We start from the raw sequence: 16,997 nt of genomic DNA, 5'->3' as shown, positions 1-16,997 counted from the left end.
ACGCGCGACCTAAAAAGGTGTCCTGCCGCTGAGTATCGCAGAAGAGGGGACTACAATGGATGAAACAAGTGAGCAGGCTCGAAGGGTCTTCCTCAACACCAGGAGACCACCAATTAGGCATAGAGAGGCGGTGGATGGTTCCAAGGCTGTGCTACCTGAACAGAGGATGTCTGATCTCCCCCGGGGTCTTTTTAAACCTGGATACCACCCTCAAGCTCCCATTGGCCGAACCAGAGTTCCCCGGAGAGTGATAGCGCGTGCATTTGTCCTGCCAGAACTATGGGTCCCTTTGGTGGAGGCTCTCTGGGCCAGGCAGAGCGGCTTGAACATAGTTCTTTTGGGCAAACAAGCCAACGAGGCGAGTCCAGAGCAGTTGAAACGTGTCGAGGCAGTAAAAGGGCGGGCGAGCTTGGCCGCAGCAACTGGAATGGGATAAAGGCCTTTCAACAGGTGGCCTCCGGCTCTAAAAACAGCAAAATGCAACCTACGGAGAGCAGTCTGCCCATCTAAGGCACAGAACTGGCCATAGAGAGAAGGCCAAACCGTAGCATTATATGCAGGGAAGTGACAGAGGGAGGGCAGAGCGTATGCACGAGATCTGTGAGAGAGGGGGGTGCCTATGCACCTGAACGCCGGGATTGAAAACATTGTCATAGGAGAACGAGGGCCGGGGTTCTCCTATAAAGGTTTGCTGGTAATGCCAAGGAAGGGTCGCCTACAGAACAGCATATTTTAGTTTTATCGTTATTACATTTTAGCAAATTGGCACAAGCCAGGTGGAGAAACCACAAATAACGCTGTGAAGGCGTTCAATTGAGGACGGCACAGAGTGATCGAATATTAAAACAAGGCGAGAATCTTCAGTCTCATCCACAAAAGTGGAGTCATGTGATCCAATCAGGCAAGGCAGAGGACTCGGAGAGGCCTGGAACAATGTCAGACTCAAAGAAGCTCGCAAGACCCACCATCGACTGCCCTAAACTGGGAGTGAGAGGGCAGGAGATGGACAGCCCGCTGCCCTAAACTTGGAGTGAAGGCAGGTGCTGGACAGCCCCACTGCCCTAAACTGGGAGTGAAAGCAGGGGATGGACAGCCCCACTGCCCTAAACTTGGAGTGCGAAGGCAGGAGATAGACAGCCCCGCTGCCCTAAACTGGGAGTGAGAGGGCAAGAGATGGACAGCCCGCTGCCCTAAACTTGGAGTGCGAAGGCAGGAGATAGACAGCCCCGCTGCCCTAAACTGGGAGTGAGAGGGCAAGAGATGGACAGCCCGCTGCCCTAAACTTGGAGTGCGAAGGCAGGAGATAGACAGCCCCGCTGCCCTAAACTGGGAGTGAGAGGGCAAGAGATGGACAGCCCGCTGCCCTAAACTTGGAGTGCGAAAGCAGGGGATGGAAAGCCCCACTGCCCTAAACCTGAAGTGAAGGCAGGAGCTGGACAGCTCCACTGCCCTAAACTCGGAGTGAAGGCAGGAGCTGGACAGCCCCACTGCCCTAAACTTGGAGTGAGAAGGCAGGGGATAGACAGCCCGCTGCCCTAAACTTGGAGTGCGAAGGCAGGAGATGGACAGCCCCACTGCCCTAAACTGGGAGTGAGAGGGCAGGAGATGGACAGCCCGCTGCCCTAAACTTGGAGTGCGAAGGCATGGGATGGACAGCCCCACTGCCCTAAACCTGGAGTGAAGGCAGGAGCTGGACAGCCCCACTGCCCTAAACCTGGAGTGCGAAGGCAGGAGATAGACAGCCCCGCTGCCCTACACTTGGAGTGCGAAGGACAGCCCCGCTGCCCTAAACTTGGAGTGAGAGGGCAGGAGATGGACAGCCCCGCTGCCCTAAACTGGGAGTGAGAGGGTAGGAGATGGACAGCCCGCTGCCCTAAACTTGGAGTGCGAAGGCAGGGGATGGACAGCCCCACTGCCCTAAACCTGGAGTGAAGGCAGGAGCTGGACAGCCCCACTGCCCTAAACTTGGAGTGCGAAGGCAGGAGATAGACAGCCCCCTGCCCTAAACTTGGAGTGCGAAGGTCAGACCCGCTGCCCTAAATTTGGAGTGAGAGGGCAGGAGATGGACAGGCCCACTGCCCTAAACTGGGAGAGAGAAGGGAGGAGTTTGGCCAGCCCCACTGCCCTAAACTTGGAGTGAAGGCAGGATCTGGACAGCCCCACTGCCCTAAACTTGCAGTGAGAAGGGAGGAGTTTGGCCAGCTTGAGTTCTACCCCGAAGGTATGATGGGCACCAAGTGAGCGCAAAGTGCTCCACGGACTCCTGGTGCGAGTTTCTAATCACCTGAGGACCCTTGGCAGTCACTGGGGCATTAAGCACAACAGTGCACACACTGTCCACACACTGTGCACACATCAGGGCATGACTCAGAAAGGCCCCAGGACAGCAGCGCATGAGGGTTGGTCAGTTATGGGAGACGAACAGAAAGTTGCTTCATCCTGCCATCACCCATCTGAGCACTTTCTCTCCTCAGCACCCACTGCTGGCAAGATCGGTGGCAGCCTCCTGGGCAGGGGCTGGCACAGCAGAGTGCAAGAGCATCCCGCAGCTTCTGGGCACCGAGGGGTCTGGGCCCCAAAAGTCAAACCCCCTCACTGGCACAGCAGAGTGGACTGAACGGCCAGAGTTAACAACCAAACCATCACTGCCACAGCAGAGTGAATAACCATCCCCTCACTGCTACAGCAGAGTGAATAACCACCCCCTCACTGCCACAGCAGAGTGAATAACCACCCCCTCACTGCTACAGCAGAGTGAATAACCACCCCCTCACTGCCACAGCAGAGTGAATAACCACCCCCTCACTGCTACAGCAGAGTGAATAACCACCCCCTCACTGCTACAGCAGAGTGAATAACCACCCCCTCACTGCTACAGCAGAGTGAATAACCACCCCCTCACTGCTACAGCAGAGTGAATAACCATCCGCTCACTGCTACAGCAGAGTGAATAACCATCCGCTCACTGCTACAGCAGAGTGAATAACCACCCCCTCACTGCCACAACAGAGTAATTACCCACCCCTCACTGCTACAGCAGAGTGAATAACCATCCCCTCACTGCTACAGCAGAGTGAATAACCATCCGCTCACTGCTACAGCAGAGTGAATAACCATCCGCTCACTGCTACAGCAGAGTGAATAACCATCCGCTCACTGCCACAGCAGAGTGAATAACCATCCGCTCACTGCCACAACAGAGTAAACCACCAGAGAGAACAACCAAACCATCACTGCCACAGCAGAGTGAATAACCACCCCCTCACTGCCACAGCAGAGTCAGCAACCTTCCCCTCAGTGCCACAGCAGAGTGAATAACCATCCGCTCACTGCCACAGCAGAGTGAATAACCACCCCCTCACTGCTACAGCAGAGTGAATAACCATCCGCTCACTGCTACAGCAGAGTGAATAACCACCCCCTCACTGCCACAGCAGAGTGAATAACCATCCGCTCACTGCTACAGCAGAGTGAATAACCATCCGCTCACTGCCACAGCAGAGTGAATAACCATCCGCTCACTGCCACAGCAGAGTGAATAACCACCCCCTCACTGCCACAGCAGAGTGAATAACCACCCCTCACTGCCACAACAGAGAGAATAACAACCCCCTCACTGCCACAGCAGAGTCAGCAACCTTCCCCTCAGTGCCACAGCAGAGTGAATAACCACCCCCTCACTGCCACAGCAGAGTCAGCAACCTTCCCCTCAGTGCCACAGCAGAGTGAATAACCACCCCCTCACTGCCACAGCAGAGTGAATAACCATCCGCTCACTGCTACAGCAGAGTGAATAACCACCCCCTCACTGCCACAGCAGAGTGAATAACCATCCGCTCACTGCTACAGCAGAGTGAATAACCATCCGCTCACTGCCACAGCAGAGTGAATAACCATCCGCTCACTGCCACAGCAGAGTGAATAACCACCCCCTCACTGCCACAGCAGAGTGAATAACCACCCCTCACTGCCACAACAGAGAGAATAACAACCCCCTCACTGCCACAGCAGAGTCAGCAACCTTCCCCTCAGTGCCACAGCAGAGTGAATAACCACCCCCTCACTGCCACAGCAGAGTCAGCAACCTTCCCCTCAGTGCCACAGCAGAGTGAATAACCACCCCCTCACTGCCACAGCAGAGTGAATAACCATCCGCTCACTGCCACAACAGAGTAAACCACCAGAGAGAACAACCAAACCATCACTGCTACAGCAGAGTGAATAACCATCCGCTCACTGCTACAGCAGAGTGAATAACCACCCCCTCACTGCTACAGCAGAGTGAATAACCATCCGCTCACTGCTACAGCAGAGTGAATAACCACCCCCTCACTGCCACAGCAGAGTGAATAACCATCCGCTCACTGCTACAGCAGAGTGAATAACCATCCGCTCACTGCCACAGCAGAGTGAATAACCACCCCCTCACTGCCACAGCAGAGTGAATAACCACCCCTCACTGCCACAACAGAGAGAATAACAACCCCCTCACTGCCACAGCAGAGTGAATAACCATCCCCTCACTGCCACAGCAGAGTGAATAACCATCCGCTCACTGCCACAGCAGAGTGAATAACCATCCCCTCACTGCTACAGCAGAGTGAATAACCACCCCCTCACTGCTACAGCAGAGTGAATAACCATCCGCTCACTGCTACAGCAGAGTGAATAACCATCCGCTCACTGCTACAGCAGAGTGAATAACCACCCCCTCACTGCTACAGCAGAGTGAATAACCATCCCCTCACTGCTACAGCAGAGTGAATAACCACCCCTCACTGCCACAACAGAGTAAACCACCAGTGAGAACAACCAAACCATCACTGCCACAGCAGAGTGAATGAATAACCACCCCCTCACTGCTACAGCAGAGTGAATAACCATCCCCTCACTGCTACAGCAGAGTGAATAACCATCCCCTCACTGCCACAGCAGAGTGAATAACCATCCGCTCACTGCTACAGCAGAGTGAATAACCACCCCTCACTGCCACAACAGAGTAAACCACCAGAGAGAACAACCAAACCATCACTGCCACAGCAGAGTGAATAACCTCCCCCTCACTGCCACAGTAGAGTGAAAAACCACCCCTCACTGCCACAGTAGAGTGAATAACCTCCCCCTCACTGCTACAGCAGAGTGAATAACCACCCCCTCACTGCTACAGCAGAGTGAATAACCATCCCCTCACTGCTACAGCAGAGTGAATAACCATCCCCTCACTGCCACAACAGAGGGAATAACCATCCGCTCACTGCTACAGCAGAGTGAATAACCACCCCTCACTGCCACAACAGAGTAAACCACCAGAGAGAACAACCAAACCATCACTGCCACAGCAGAGTGAATTGCCACCCCTCAGTGCCAGAGCCGACTGAATGACCACCCTCTCACTGTTCATTCTTCTTGCTTGACTCTTCTAGTTTCTCTCTACAGTGAAGCCTCCTGGATGAAGCCTCAAGCACAGTGTATTGTTTGCATTTAGTCCACTGGAGTGGGGCAGTGAATGGCTGAGGCCTGCTCTGGCCATAAGGAAATATGTGGGACCACAGGCTTAAACTCAGCAGTAGCCAACCACCTCAAATAGAAGGGCTGGGAAGTGTGTGCTCTTGAGCCCTTTGGAGGCTGCACTGCCCTCGAACCAAACTTGAACCCACATGGCCCTCCGACACCTCTTTACTCTGTGATGCTGCCTGACCCTACTTTTACACAGACGTGTGTCTTGTGCACACTGTGTCACTGGAACCTAGCTACACCCAAGCGATGGGCCCTAATCATGGTGAAACCGGGCCTGGGTGGCTTCTGTTCCGGGTCAGAGAAGGCATGGCACTTCAGGCTGGGCTGCTCTCATTGGAGAAGGGTCAAGACTGATTTGCATATTGCTGAGTGCATACTAAGGTGGTATGTTGGGCACAATAACTATGAACTGTGATGTGGCCCAAGTAAATAACAGTGGGTGAGATTAGGTCAAGCATACCACCCATCACTTGTACACTTCAGGGTATTAACTCCACGGGTAGGGGAAACTGGAGAGCTTTGGAAAACCTCTGCCTTCATAGCATAATCCTCTGCGGCCAATCACAAGACAGATCTGCAATAGATTAAGAACAGTGGACGTGGGCAAAAGTGTGGCTCACTGGGTAGAGCAGGCAGACCCTGAAGCAGAGGTCAGACCCGGGACCAGGGTTCAATTCCGACGCGGCAGGGTGTTGAGCTCAAATGTCCACGGACTCGATAATTCTCGCTTCGGTGCCTGACCTAATCATGGGTTCACACTCTGCAACTCTGGGCATTAAGCTTGCTTAATCTCCACAACGCCCCCCCCCCCCCCCCGCGGCGGGATGCCTGGCTTTCACCTTGGGGATGCCCTGTAGGGGCTATCTCACAGGGAAAAACCAGGATGGGTTCCCAAGGCAAGCGCGGAGATACCCCTTCGGGGGTCGATTCTGGCGCTATATAAGAATGTAATAATAATAATAACAAGGGTTGGGACTTTAAACCAAACTGCCCGGCCATCCTTTGCAAGAATAGGGAACTGGCAAAAAATCGGACCTGGTCTTCCCGATTTCACTCACCCCTTGAGTCATCATCATCATCAATATATGCTTTATTAGACTAGTATAGCCATAAAAGGGGCCACAATACAACGTATAATTAAGAATAAGAATAGTACAAATGTTGCAGCAATAAAAACTATATAAAACACAATAAAATCTACTAAAACATACAGTGGAAGCAATGCTACACTGTAGTAAATAGCTCTTAATTCATGACCAAATGAGGAAAGAATCACATATACAAAACAATATACATTTCTGCATGCATACAAGCTACTAGAGTTCCAAAACGCCCTCAAAGAGTGGATAAAGTCACAATTCTGCCGCATAGCCCATTTTAGATTATATTACCAGTTCTCTCAAGTACTCCTGTATTGCAGTTAAAAATCTTCCTATTGCACAAACAACATTTAAGAATCTCAGATTTATTAAGACTAAGAGCTTGATCCCTATTATCAATTTTATAAGTAAAAAAAGAAGTTTTAAAAATTCCTTCCGTACTTCTAGAAACCATAAACCGTCCAGAAAAATATGTGGGCCACTGCATTTTACCTGTAGTCCATATGTACATAGACCCTCAGTCAATGATCTACGAAGCACATGGCGATCCAGAGGTGCATTACGGAGGTAACCTCCCCCCCCCCCCCCCCTTCCACATCAGTGAGGCTCCCTCTGTGCCTCCCTTGCTCACACTAGAGCCCAGATGGAAGGCCCCCTCCCCCATCATCAGAGGAACACAACGTGCCAGTTATTAATTAAACATTTCAGGCAATTAGCTTGAGAACATCACATTCCAGCCCTGCAGGGCACAGCCTGCAGGGGTCCTGGCGCAGCTGCTAGGGAGATGCTGCGCGCTGGCACCGCGTGGGCAGGAGGTGGGGTGCACTGGGCAGCAGCGGGACGGCAGGGTGGGTATGAAGTAGCACTGCCCATGTACCAGGTAGCAGAGTGTCCTTGTGTGGAGCGGGCAGTGTGAGAGGAAAGGCTGTGCCGCTAGGTCGCCCCCACGCACTGCTGCCTGCCTGCGGCCTTCCAGTTAGCCTCCACGCTTCCTGTTTTTTGCCGCTTCGGACAACCCAGCCGCCGCTGAGCTGTCCGCGCCAGACTTCTCCCGCCGCTGCTTCCCTGTGGCCCCGTCGCCCCGTCGCCCCGCTACCGCCACCCAGCTGTTCGTCCCTCCTGGCTCCTTACTTATGACGACCTCAGAGCGACCGTGCGCGCAGCGGTCGCGCCGATTGTGCGCCGAAGGCAAACCCGTCTGCGCCCGTCCGCGCCTGGACCGCGCCCAGCGTTAGGAACCCTGGATCCCGACGAAGCCAACGTACCCGACGAACCTACGACGCCGCCACCCTCCAAGCACTCAACACCGGCCGGAACCCCACCTGCTACCTCGCCACCCCGAAACGCACCCATGGACCCTTCACTTGCCAGGAGTGCAAATTCACCTGCGTCCGCCCAGGACCAGCACCCGCCAAACCTACCACTAGCAAGAATCACCTCAAGTGCATCCTGCTCAACACCCGCTCCATCCACAAGCACGCACGTCGCCTTCCTCACGGAAACCTGGATGAACGCCTCCCCAGCCCCCGACATCGCCATAGCCATCCCGGAGGGCTACAAGATCACACGGAGGGACCGCATCAACCAAACCGGAGGAGGCATTGCCATCGTCCACAGAAACACCATCCGCATCACAACCAACTCAGACGACACCCTCACCACCGCCAAACACCCGCACTTCCAGATTCACACCGACCCCAGGACTACCCTCAGAGGCACCCTAATCTACAGACCCCCAGGCCCATGCACTCAATTCAGCAAAGCCATCGCAGACTTCGCAGAAGCTGGAGCAAGATCACCGCCGACCAGCTCACCACCTCCCTCAGCCAGTACTCTCCCACCATCACGACGGACCCCACCGAAGCAGCCCGAAACCTCGCACAATGGATCACCGACTAACTCGAACCACTGAAGAAACGACCCAGCAGGCCCCACAGCAAGAAAGCCTCATGGTTCACGGACGACCTCATAAACTTCAAGAAAACATGCCGCTCCCTGGAGAAAACCTGGCGCCAGAACCAGACAACAGAGAACATGACAGCTCTCAAGAACGCCACCCGCAAGCACCACCCACTGATCCGGACCGCTATAAGAACCACCTACAAACAGCGCCTGTACAACAACACCCACAACAGCAAGGAACTCTTCAGCATCGTCAAAGAGCTCTCCAACCCCAGCGCCAGCAACAACGACATTACACCCTCGCAAGACCTCTGCGACTCACTCGCCTCGTTCTTTCACCGCAAGATTGCCAACATACACGACAGCTACGGCGCACAGACCAAAGACCCAACCACCGAACCAGTGCACCCAACCGCCACCCTCTGCACCTGGAACCCGATGAGCACCGAAGACAACGCCCGCACTATGAGCACCATCCACTCCGGCTCCCCTACCGACCCATGCCCACACCACATCTCCCACAAAGCCAACTCCATCATCGCACCCCAACTCTGCGACGTCATCAACAGCTCCTTCGCATCAGCCACCTTCCCAGAGAGCTGGAAGCATGCCGAACTCAGCGCCCTCCTGAAAAAACCCACCGCGGACCCCACGGACCTCAAGAACTCCCGACCCATCTCACTCCTCCCGTTTCCTGCCAAAGTCATCGAGAAGACGGTCAACAAACAACTCTCCACCTTCCTCGAGACAAACGGATCCCTCGACCCGTCACAGTCCGGTTTTAGAGCCAACCACAGCACCGAGACTGCCCTCATCGCAGCCTCCGACGACATCAGGTCTATGCTCGACAACGGGGAAACCACCGCACTCTCAGCAGCCTTCGACACGTTCTGTCACCGCACCCTGATACAACACCTCAGCGACACCGGAATCCAAGGCGCGGCCTTAGAATGGATCATCTCCTTCCTCGCCGGCAGAACCCAGAGAGTCCGCCTCCCCCCGTTCCGGTCAGCAGCTACCGAAGTCATCTGTGGCGTCCCACAAGGATCCTCGCTCAGCCCCACCCTCTTCAACGTCTACATGAGCCCCCTCGCAGCAATTGCACACAAACACAACCTCAACATCATCTCCTACGCCGAAGACACACAGTTGATACTCTCCCTCACCAACGACCCCGCCACCGCCAGAGCCAGCCTCCAGGAAGGAATGAAGGACGTCGCGGAATGGATGAAGCTCAGCCGTCTGAAGCTGAACTCTGACAAAACGGAAGTCCTCATCCTCGGACCCTCGTCCTCCGCCTGGGACGACTCCTAGTGGCCACCTGCCCTGGGCACCGCATCCAAGCCAACGGTCCACGCACGCAACCTGGGCTTGATCCTGGACTCCTCCCTCACGATGACCAAGCAAGTCAACACCCTGCGCATGCTCCGAAAAATCTTCCGATGGATCCCCACCGCAACCAGGAAGCTGGCACTGCCCCTGTGTGGTGTGGGTGGCGTGAGGGGAATGGTAACCTGGAACTGCCCACGTACTCCGGGAGCAGTATAATGAGAGGTTTGAGCTGGCACTGCCAATGCATGGAGTGGGCGCTGTGTACCTCATGTGCCTGCCTCATTCATCTGACTCTCCCCTGCACAGTGCATGCCTCCGCTGTGTACCACCTATGTCTGCCTGCCTCATTCATCTGCCTCTCCCCTGCACAGTGCATGCCTCAGCTGTGTAGCACCTGTGTCTGCCTGCCTCATTCATCGGTCTCCCCGGCACAGTGCATGCCTCAGCTGTGTAGCACCTGTTTCTGTCTGACTCATTCATCGGTCTCAGCCTGCACTGTGCATGCCTCAGCTGTGCAGCTGTCTGCCTGCCTCGTTCACCTGCCTCTCCCCTGCACAGTGCATGCCTCCGCTGTGTAGCACCTGTGTCTGCCTGCCTCATTCATCGGTCTCCCCCGCATAGTGCATGCCTCAGCTGTGTAGCACCTGTGTCTGTCTGCCTCATTCATCGGTCTCAGCCTGCACTGTGCATGCCTCAGCTGTGCAGCTGTCTGCCTGCCTCATTCACCTGCCTCTCCCCTGCACAGTGCATGCCTCCGCTGTGTACCACCTCTGTCTGCCTGCCTCATTCATTGGTCTCCCCCTGCACTGTGCATGCCTCAGCTGTGCTCCTGTCTGCCTGCCCCATTCACCGTCCTCTCCCCTGCACCGTGCATGCCTCAGCTGTGTACCTCCTGTGCCTTCCTCATTCATCTCTCTCCCCAGCACAGTGCATGCCTCGGCTGAGTACCTTCTGTCCGCCTGTATTGTTCAGTTGTTCATCTGCCGGTACTCTGCCTAGTGATAGGTTCTGCTGTATACCTCCACCTGCTGTTTACCTACCTACATACAACAGCGATGGGGCCTCGCTCTATTAGGTTGCACCTGAGATAGAACCTGCACTGTCTCTTGCAAGACATGATGTTTATTTACAGGGGGGGCTCAGAGCCCGCCTATTGCTTCCCATTGGTTGGCTTCAGTGTCACTCATTTCCTGGCTTCTCTTTGGTCAGTTTAAGCAGTCTTCACTTCCTTTGTGTGCTTTTGCCCCTTCCCTGGAGCATCACCCAAGTACTGCTTCCTTGCCAACTGTCCTTCCACTACTTATTATGTTCTTATAGTGGCAGAACTTCAAAAGAGTGAATGTGTTTTCAGGCCAATTCCACCGCTACCCTTAGCCCTGCATTGCAGTTTGTAATGTTTTTAATATAGTACGACATAATTCCAAGGGCTTTCCATTGCTTTACAGCAGCAGATTACGTTACGCAAAGTAAGTCTCGTTTGTATGTTGCTTCGTTTCCCCTACACCGGTTTGTTTTTTGCTTGCACGCTGTATTACTTGCCCCTGTTGTAGCTTTCCTCCTCGCAACCCGAATTGTTGCTTGGGAACGTTGTGTTGCTTACCTCTCCACCGACGCACGTTGAAGTGCTTGTCCCCTCTCACCCTCCCATCTTTGGCTGTACCCCTCCTGCCCTCCTGGGCCACCAAGAAGAAAAAGAGCATTGGCAACGCCAATAGATCTCACCTACGCCATCTATTGGCTTTGGGAATGTTTGTAGCCATGTTGCACAGCAGCTGAGCAGCATGGCAGAAAGTTTATATAAAAAAGCATTACGACACAGCTGGCTGATTCAAGGGCTTCTTCTAAAATTGCTAACTTCAGGGCGGGTGGGAGGAATCTACTTCCTCGAGTTGCATGTCATCCTTCCCTCCAACATACCTCCAGTCAGCAATTTTTATAAACGTGCTATGACGAGTCAGCACTGGTCGCGCCATAAATATATTGTTATAATCCCAAGAGTATTCGGTTTATATTTTATGTAACAGGGTTAGCATGTGAAGAATGTACACGGGGTAGCACCATATGTGTATTGTTAGGTGCTCCTTTATTATTGTTATCCTCCACTTGGTACCTTCCTCCTACCCCTCCCTTGTATTCCCTATTGGAACGGTCCTCTGTCCAAGAAGGCTGCCTTAGAATGGTGACCATGGGCAAACTGAACGTGAAGAGAGAATGTGAAGACGGTCCCTGTCACCCTGGTGGCCTAGTGGAGGCCGTGAATAAAATAAGACTTTTCCAGCCACTGTATCTGGCATGCTTTTCAACATATATATATATATATTTTTTAACTTTTAGCCAGGCTGCACAACAGACACACTCATATGCAGCATGGCTAAAACACTGACAAACACGTGCCCTTGCTTGTTTATACCACAGTGCCTTGTTGCAAAAGGATAATCCTTGCCTTTGGGGTAGTATCTCCGTTCCTGAAGGTTGTGGGGCTCACAGTTTCTTCTGTGCTTCTGTCCTTGCAGACCTGTAAACATGAGCCTGGACCTTTACAAACCTATAGCTCTGACCGGATATGGCGTTTATTGAGTAGAATGACTTGTGTCCGACAGTGTCTGGCTTCCAAACCCTACATTGTCTCCTGGAAGGCGCGTGGCGACCTGCACGTGCAACCCCTGGTGAATCGGGTGTACACAGGGAGGAACATGGGTGCAACTACTGGACTGCAGTAATCCAGTGCTTAATTTGTAAAAAAAAAAAAAAAATTCAAGTGCTAGGGCCCTTGCCAGGGGGCCACCGCAGTTTGATTCATCCATTCCCTGCATGCACAGCCAATTACTGTACCTTCACAATCACTAACCATCACACTGGTACAGTTGTGACAATTCAGACCATTTCAAGCCCCCAAAGCAATAAGAATGGCTTGGGTGGCAGATATTAGTCGTTTTTAATGTATATTAAATTAATAAACAACTGTTGTTCTGCTCATCTCTAAATTGCACATGCAGCGCCACCATGTGGCAGCTGCCATATGTGCTGGTGTTCACAATTAGGTGCCGGTGCCGAGCACCGGAAACCACAGGCTCAAATTAAGCAGTGGTGGTACCTAAGGTATTAACATACCAGGGGCTACCGAATGTACCCACACAATAAACTGGCCAGTAGCTACAGACTGCCTTGCGGCCCAGAAAATGGCCCATCTGAGCCCTTCTCATAACCCCTCCCCTCTGAGGGGGAAGAGACACCTGGAGTATTAGCTGTATTAAAAGGAGATTAGTCCTCCAGCTTTGGGATTAGCCAATGTGACGGGGGAGGGGGAGGTGGCACTAAACACACACTGACAGCCGCGGCGCCCACTAGGAACAGGACATGCCTTTCAAAGCCAGCTTTGGCAGAGTGCCCAATGAGATAAGGCGCTCCGAGCTGCCCGACATGACAGCCCAGACTCGTTACCATCAGGGATTAAGGCCGTCTCGTAGCCAAAGGGATCACCCAGCTGTGACAGCAGAGGCATTTCACCCAATGGGGAGGCGGCGGAGGCCACAAGGCGAAGACAAAAGGGCAGATTTATTAATTTTTCACACAATGAAGCACGGCAGTCAAATGTTCTGTGTTGCGTCGCACAATGGTGAAGAGACAGCGCAAAGCCATATTTACTAAGCCTGTCCGAGCATTGTCGTCATCTCCTGCCCTTGCACTCTAAAAGGCTGCATTGACTAACCAGTGGTGGACTGGAACTGCGGGCAGTCTGGCACTGCCAGGAGGGCCAGCTTGAAAGGGCCAATGTGCCAGTCACTTTTTAGCCGCTTAACCGTTTCGGCAATTCTGCCGCGGTGCGTCGTTTAGCGGAGTGGGCAGGGCCACGTCGGCCAACGGACGAGCGCAGCACTATGAAGGTAGTGCGCACGACGGCCATTGGCCGACAGAAGCACGCAAAGGGATTGTCCAGTCAGCTGTGACGGGACCAAAAAAAATAGCCTACGAATGTATCCTTTCAAGCTGGCCCACTTGGCAGCACACGGCTGCCCAAAAAGACTACCCAGTACAGTGCATGACACACTGTTTCGGACCATGGTGCACAGGTGAGCGTGCGCGGTCTAGCATAGGGTTAGCACTAAAAACATCCTTCCAATACAGATTCCTTTGTCTAGACAAGCATAGAAGGATCCCTCACACTGGGAGTGTTGCAGATGTGTGTGGGTTGCACAAGTGCAATAGGTGGACCTTTTCAGTAATGAAACCATTTCTCCCCACAAGAGCCAATCTTTGTACATAGCGCTTTGAGTCGAACCTACGAGTGTTTGCAATGATCTGCTCGTGTTCAACCCCTTTGTTGCAAAGCAACCCAACGAGTGCCAAGTTGTTTTTGTACTGATAAAAGTGCACCTTTGCAACGCAAAATGCATTTTCGCCGGAAACTAGATAGCATGTGTCAATTTGGGTCGATTTGCAGCGCTGCTGGCCCCTGCCAGGGTCTTACAGGCCAGCACCGCCCAGCAGAGGGGCAAAAGTGGGAGAAAGAAGTTTTGGAGCACTTGAGGGACAAGTGCTGAAAACATGAACTTATATACATATATGCAGTTCTAAATTTGAGCCGGTGGGTTATGGTGTTCAGCACCGCCACTTAATTGTCGGCACTGGGACTTGTACCAGTGTGCCACATGGCGGCGCTGTTAAAGAAGACTATTGACTGCCAACCGAGCCTTTCTTACTGCTTTGGGGGCCTAGAGTAGGCTGAATGGTCACACTTAAGAGTGTGATGATTAGTAATTGTGTTGGTACTGCCACTGGCAGGACGGCAGGGGCCATGAGTGGTGAGAGCTGCAGTGATCGCCTAACAAATTAAGCACTGCACATATATCCCACAATGATTACATTCATACTATGAGAAATTAAGTTCACATGCATGCCTTAACATGTGCTGATATATTCTATGAATGAATTCAGATTTGTTTTGTATCTACTTGAAGCCTTAGCATAATTGCACACTTGCACGCGTGTATCTACTCAAGGCCATCTCAAACTCTTCATACCAGACAAGCCCGGATCCTGTTCTTAAGTGGTCACCTATAACTATGCCCTCCTTTATGCTATCTCCCAAAATTTTTAAACACGCTTAAGCAAGTATATGCTCCTTATTTTTGTATTTTATATTATTGGCACAACTGTTTGACTATGCACCTTGTACCGACACTACCTCACCTGTGACCTACCTCATGTTTTTTTGACCTACCTATGTAACTATGTAACTACTATGTAACTACCTAACTACCTCAACTATTACATTGTATTACTCTATCACCCCCGTTTCTTGTAAAGCGCTCTGATATCTGCAAAGATCTTGTTCGCGCTATATAAAACTTTCAAAATAAATAAATAAAATAAATGTAGCACCAAAATGTATGGATTAGCATCCTGTGTTCCACCTGATTAGAGGCCTAGCGCTGCTCTGCTGGTTTTGAAACTGCTATGAATATTTTGAATACTTGCTAGCTATTTTTGCATTACTCAACTTTAGTGAATATTGAATTAATAAACAACTATTACTGTGTTCTACTCTAAATAAGACAAACAGCGCCACCTTGAGGCTGACGGTCATAAGTGCAGGTGTTGATAATTAGGTGCCAGTGCCGAGTACCCAAAACCACTGGCTCAAATCAAGCACTGCTCACATCTGGTAAACACAGAGACTCTCCAGCAGCATTGTTTCTATGACAAGTTTGTGATGTTACTCAACATAATATGGTGGCACTCGGTTGAGTCCGACTGCCCATGGGCTTTGGCAGCTTCTGCCTTAGAACAATGGGGCATGTGTCAGTGCAAGGGTGGCATGGCCGCTGTTCTGTATCCTTCCACCAGCCCGACTGCAGCCTCCCTGGCCACTAGGAAGAGGAGGTGGGTGGTGCTTTACATGAAGAGGTTGCGGGTAGTGTGCGGGGCAGGAGTCGGCATGAGGGTCAGTCTCTGCCACTGAGAGGCTGTCGAAAGGGAATGAGCAGGCACTGGCATGCTTGACTTGTTAGCTACACCGAGAGGATAAGGTTACTCGCACTTATGTCTTCTGACGTCATACGTCCGTTTACTGTGAGGTTGCACACATCTTCTAATGATAATATTCAGTTTTTTATAGCACCAACACCACAGACTTGGCCGTTCTAAAAGCTACATAGACCAGGTGTTTCCTTTAACCAATTAAACAGTACTAACTTTCTATGGAGACATGAAAATCTGAGCTAACCTCCAAGGAATCTATTGTGTCACTGCAGATCACAGCAGAAGTCAGCGGTGAGCGCTTAACACACATGTTATTATGACCACAGGAAGGGGCAACTTTTAGTTTGTTGAAACAGTTTTGGATCTGGGGCTGCAGTTCGCCTCCTCTGACGAGAAATGGTTTCTGAGTGAGTAATGTGTAAAGAGAACAGTACAAACGTTGATTTCCATGAAATGTAATAATTAATACAAACCATGTCAAGCATGGGCGGCCTCAAGGCAGTGCTGACCGCGTGCCTGAGCAGTGGGTTAAAAATACAGCTGCGCTCCCTTGGGGACGGCCAGGTCAAACGAGCCATCACCCTCCTGGCAAACACCCTTGGTTTGTTTTTACTGAAAGTAATTAAGTGGTTTCTAAGAATTATATTTTTTGATTTTTTGATTATTAACTTTCCCAATAAACTAATTTTAAAATAACACAAATTTCTATGATAGCTCTCAGTTATTATCAGGCTCAGAGAGCGTGTGATGTCACTTCCTGTATTGTCATCATTGGTCAAAGGCTATGTGCCATCCCTTCCTCGTGATTTAATTGAAATGATGCTACTTGCAGCAGTATTTCCAGCCTGGCTAATGACCTGGAGAAACAAACCGGTCTCAGAAAGTAATGGCGACTATTGAAAAAGAAGCAAAAGTGTCTCCTGGGCGTCCAGCTATCCCCAGACTGCACTAATTACTCCGCTCAAAAGACCGAGTGGGAAAAATCCCACTCCCTTTCAAGTTTTCTTTACTCCTGAGCAATTCAAGAAGCAGTTTCGCTCAATGCATGTTTTTAAATGGAGGGCTCTGGATTTGATAAATACAACACGATGCAACAATGTGTTCCCGAGGCTCGGAACCCAGCACGGTTTTCACAGTGGCCGATTTGTGAATTCGGGGCCCACC

General features: G+C 51.8%; 1 protein-coding gene across 2 annotated transcripts in view; it reads right to left on the bottom strand.

Annotated features, from left to right (window-relative positions):
* Positions 1-16,997, bottom strand: part of TSPAN18 (tetraspanin 18) — a 345,609-nt gene that overhangs the window by 267,646 nt on the left and 60,966 nt on the right. The window lies entirely within an intron of this gene.

Source organism: Lissotriton vulgaris, chromosome 2_2 (genome assembly GCF_964263255.1).
Source record: "Lissotriton vulgaris chromosome 2_2, aLisVul1.2, whole genome shotgun sequence".
Lineage (NCBI taxonomy): Eukaryota > Metazoa > Chordata > Amphibia > Caudata > Salamandridae > Lissotriton > Lissotriton vulgaris.
The sequence above is the reverse complement of the archived record's forward strand: the minus strand, read 5'-3'. Positions and strand labels throughout refer to the sequence as shown.